The sequence below is a fragment of the Rhipicephalus microplus genome, chromosome X (assembly GCF_043290135.1).
Source record: "Rhipicephalus microplus isolate Deutch F79 chromosome X, USDA_Rmic, whole genome shotgun sequence".
Lineage (NCBI taxonomy): Eukaryota > Metazoa > Arthropoda > Arachnida > Ixodida > Ixodidae > Rhipicephalus > Rhipicephalus microplus.
In genome coordinates this window covers 402891425-402896677 of record NC_134710.1, presented here as the reverse complement: position 1 = coordinate 402896677, position 5253 = coordinate 402891425, and the positions used below count along the sequence as shown (strand labels likewise).

The 5253-nt window shown below is 44.5% G+C and overlaps 1 non-coding gene across 1 annotated transcript; it reads right to left on the bottom strand.

Moving 5' to 3' along the window:
• Nucleotides 1–1985: 1985 nt before the first annotated feature.
• TRNAA-CGC (transfer RNA alanine (anticodon CGC)) lies at nucleotides 1986–2057 on the bottom strand. Its single transcript has one exon. It is a non-coding gene; the product is annotated as a tRNA-Ala (tRNA).
• Nucleotides 2058–5253: the final 3196 nt, after the last annotated feature.

Below are 5253 nucleotides of genomic sequence, written 5' to 3'. Positions count from 1 at the left end.
TTTCGACCACCTGGTGTTCTTTAGGGAGCACTCAAATCTGAGCACACGGGCCTACAACATTTCCGCCTCCATCGGAAATGCAGCCGCCGCAGCCGGGAAACGAACCCGTGACCTGCGGGTCAGCAGCCGAGTACCTTAGCCACTAGACCACCGCGGAGGGGCCGCAAAAGTTCAGAGAGCTCTGGAGGCGCCACGGTTCGAACCAGGGACTTCTCACATGCGAAGCAAGCGCTCTACCTCTGAGCTGAACCCCTGTTATGTCAGGAGCATTTATTTATGCGTTTGATGGTGTTCAACAGATTATTTAAACAACAAAATAAATTATTACTCGAAATAAACAAAATCATCTCGTCATTGCAACGTGATACAATTTTTTTGTCAACAAAGAAAGAAACATATTTCTATCATAAATGAAAAGGGCAGCAATGTCTTAGTAGAATAACTCGTCGCATTTCATGGTGCCGCAGTAGTACAACACAAAAAAGATAGCGCAAAAGAACACATTGATTGATTTGTGGGGTTTCACGTCCCAAATTCACCATATGAATATGAGAGACGCTGTGGTGGAGGGCTCCGGAAATTTCGACCACCTGGGGTTCTTTAGGAGCACCCAAATCTGAGCACACGGGCCTACAACATTTCCGCCTCCATCGGAAATGAAGCCGCCGCAGCCGGGAAACGAACCCGTGACCTGCGGGTCAGCAGCCGAGTACCTTAGCCACTAGACCACCGCGTAGGGGCCGCAAAAGTTCAGAGAGCTCTGGAGGCACCACGGTTCGAACCAGAGACTTCTCGCATGCGAAGCAAGCGCTCTACTTCTGAGCTGCACCTCTGTTAAGTCAGGAGCACTTATTTATGCGTTTGATGGTGCTCAACAGGTTACTTTAACAAAAAAAATTGTTACTCGAAATAAACAAAATCATCCCGTCATTGCAACGTGAAACAATTTTTTGTCAACAAAGAAAGAAACACATTTCTATCATAAAAGAAACGGACAGCAATGTTATAGTAGAATCACTCGTCGCATTTCATGGTGCCGTAGTATTACAACAAATAAAAAAGATAGCGCTAAAGTCGAGAGCACTTTGGAGGTGCTGGGGTTCGAACCAGCGACTTCTCACATGCGAAGCAAGCGCTATACCTCTGAGCTACACCCCCGTTATGTCAGGAGCGCTAATGTATGCTATTGATGGTGCTCAAGAAATTATTTTAACAAAAAATTATTATTACTCGAAATAAACAAAATCATCTCGTCATTGCAACGCGATAAATTTTTTGTCAACATAGATAGAAACACATTTCTATCATAAAGGAAAGGGCACCAATGTTTTAGTAGATTATCTCGTCGCATTTCATGGTGCCGTAGTAGTACAACAAAAAAAGATAGCGCAAAAGTTCAAATTGATTGATTTGTGGGGTTTCACATCCCAAAACCACCATATGATTATGAGAGACGCCGTAGTGGAAGACTCCGGAAATTTCGACCACCTGGGGTTCTTTAACGTGCACCCAAATCTGAGCACACGGGCCTACAACATTTCCGCCTCCATCGGAAATGCAGCCACCGCAGCCGGGAAATGAACCCACGACCTGCGGGTCAGCAGCCGAGTACCTTAGTCATTAGACCACCGCGGAGGGGCCGCAAAAGTTCAGAGAGCTCTGGAGGCGCCACGGGTCGAACCAGGGACTTCTCACATGCGAAGCAAGCACTCTACCTCTAAGCTGCACCCCTGTTATGTCAGGAGCACTTATTTATGCGTTTGATGGTGCTCAACAGATTAGTTTAACAACAAAATAAATTATTGCTCGAAATAAACAAAATCATCTCCTCATTGCAACGTGATAAAATTTTTTTGTCAAGAAAGAAACATATTTCTATCATAAAAGAAAAGGGCAGCGATGTTTTAGTAGAATCACCCGTCGCATTTCATGGTGCCGTAGTAATACAACACATAAAATAGATAGCGATAAAATTAAGAGCACTTTGGAGGTGCCGGGGTTCGAACCCGGGACTTCTCACATGCGAAGCAAGCGCTCTACCTCTGAGATACACCCCCGTTATGTCAGGAGCACTTATGTATGCTATTGATGGTGCTCAAGAAATTATTTTAACAAGAAATTAATTATTACTCGAAATAAACAAAATCATCTCGTCATTGCAACGCGATAAAGTTTTGTCAACAAAGATAGAAACACATTTCTATCATAAAGGAAAAGGCACCGATGTTTTAGTAGATTATCTCGTCGCATTTCATGGTGCCGTAGTAGTACAACACAAAAAAGATAGCGCAAGAGTTCAAATTGATTGATTTGTGGTGTTTCACGTCCCAAAACCACCATATGAATATAAGAGACGCCGTATTGGAGGGCTCCGGAAATTTCGACCACCTGGGGTTCTTTAACGTGCACCCAAATCTGAGCACACGGGCCTACAACATTTCCGCCTCTATCGGAAATGCAGCTGCCGCAGCCGGGAAACGAACCCGCGACCTGCAGGTCAGCAGCCGAGTACCTTAGCCACTAGACCACCGCGGAGGGGCCGCAAAAGTTCAGAGAGCTCTGGAGGCGCCACGGTTCAAACTAGGCACTTCTCACATGCGAAGCAAGCGCTCTACCTCTGAGCTGCACCCCTGTTATGTCAGGAGCACTTATTTATGCGTTTGATGGTGCTCAACAGATTATTTTAACAACAAAATAAATTATTACTCGAAATAAACAAAATCACCTCGTCATTGCAAAGTGATACAATTTTTTTGTCAACAAAGAAGGAAACATATTTCTATCATAAAAAAAGGGCAGCAATGTTTTAGTAGAATCACTCGTCGCATTTCATGGTGCCGTAGTATTACAACACATAAAAAAGATAGCGCTAAAGTCGAGAGCACTTTGGAGGTGCTGGGGTTCGAACCAGCGACTTCTCACATGCGAAGCAAGCGCTATACCTCTGAGCTACACCCCCGTTATGTCAGGAGCGCTAATGTATGCTATTGATGGTGCTCAAGAAATTATTTTAACAAAAAATTATTATTACTCGAAATAAACAAAATCATCTCGTCATTGCAACGCGATAAATTTTTTGTCAACATAGATAGAAACACATTTCTATCATAAAGGAAAGGGCACCAATGTTTTAGTAGAATAACTCGTCGCATTTCATGGTGCCGCAGTAGTACAACACAAAAAAGATAGCGCAAAAGAACACATTGATTGATTTGTGGGGTTTCACGTCCCAAATTCACCATATGAATATGAGAGACGCTGTGGTGGAGGGCTCCGGAAATTTCGACCACCTGGGGTTCTTTAACGTGCACCCAAATCTGAGCACACGGGCCTACAACAATTCCGCCTCCATCGGAAATGCAGCCGCCGCAGCCGGGAAACGAACCCGCGACCTGCAGGTCAGCAGCCGAGTACCTTAGCCACTAGACCACCGCGGAGGGGCCGCAAAAGTTCAGAGAGCTCTGGAGGCGCCACGGTTCAAACCAGGCACTTCTCACATGCGAAGCAAGCGCTCTACCTCTGACCTGCACCCCTGTTATGTCAGGAGCACTTATTTATGCGTTTGATGGTGCTCAAAAGATTATTTTAACAACAAAATAAATTATTACTCGAAATAAACAAAATCACCTCGTCATTGCAACTTGATACAATTTTTTTGTCAACAAAGAAGGAAACATATTTCCATCATAAAAAAAGGGCAGCAATGTTTTAGTAGAATCACTCGTCGCATTTCATGGTGCCGTAGTATTACAACACATAAAAAAGATAGCGCTAAAGTCGAGAGCACTTTGGAGGTGCTGGGGTTCGAACCAGCGACTTCTCACATGCGAAGCAAGCGCTATACCTCTGAGCTACACCCCCGTTATGTCAAGAGCACTAATGTATGCTATTGATGGTGCTCAAGAAATTATTTTAACAAAAAATAATTATTACTCGAAATAAACAAAATCCTCTCGCCATTGCAACGCGATAAATTTTTGTCAACAAAGATAGAAACACATTTCTATCATAAAGGAAAGGGCACCGATGTTTTAGTAGAGTATCTAGTCGCATTTCATGGTGCCGTAGTAGTACAACACAAAAAAGATAGCGCAAGAGTTCAAATTGATTGATTTGTAGGCTTTCACGTCCCAAAACCACCATATGATTATAAGAGACGCCGTATTGGAGGGCTCCGGAAATTTCGACCACCTGGGGTTCTTTAACGTGCACCCAAATCTGAGCACACGGGCCTACAACATTTCCGCCTCTATCGGAAATGCAGCTGCCGCAGCCGGGAAACGAACCCGCGACCTGCGGGTCAGCAGCCGAGTACCTTAGCCACTAGACCACCACGGAGGGGCCGCAAAAGTTCAGAGAGCTCTGGAGGCGCCACGGTTCGAACTAGGGACTTCTCACATGCGAAGCAAGCGCTCTACCTCTCAGCTGCACCCCTGTTATGTCAGGAGCAATTTTTTATGCGTTTGATGGTGCTCAACAGATTAATTTAACAAAATGAATTATTACTCGAAATAAACAAAATCATCTCGTCATTGCAACGTGATACAATTTTTTTGTTAACAAAGATAAAGCACATTTCTATCATAAAGGAAAGGGCACCGAAGTTTAGGTAGATTATCTCGTCGCATTTCATGGTGCCGTAGTAGTACAACACAAAAAAGATAGCGCAAAAGTTCAAATTGATTCTTTGTAGGCATTCACGTCCCAAAACCACCATATGACTATGAGAGACGCTGTAGTGGAGGCCTCCGGAAATTTCGACCTTCTGGGGTTCTTGCACCCACATCTGAGCACACGGGCCTACAACAATTCCGCCTCCATCGGAAATGCAGCCGCCGCAGCCGGAAACGAACACGCGACCTGCGGGTCAGCAGCCGAGTACCTTAGCCACTAGACCACCGCGGAGGGGCCGCAAAAGTTCAGAGAGCTCTGGAGGCGCCACGGTTCAAACCAGGCACTTCTCACATGCGAAGCAAGCGCTCTACCTCTGAGCTGCACCCCTGTTATGTCAGGAGCACTTATTTATGCGTTTGATGGTGCTCAACAGATTATTTTAACAACAAAATAAATTATTACTCGAAATAAACAAAATCACCTCGTCATTGCAACGTGATACAATTTTTTTGTCAACAAAGAAGGAAACATATTTCTATCATAAAAAAAGGGCAGCAATGTTTTAGTAGAATCACTCGTCGCATATCAAGGTGCCGGAGTATTACAACACACAAAAAAGCGCTAAAGTCGAGAGCACTT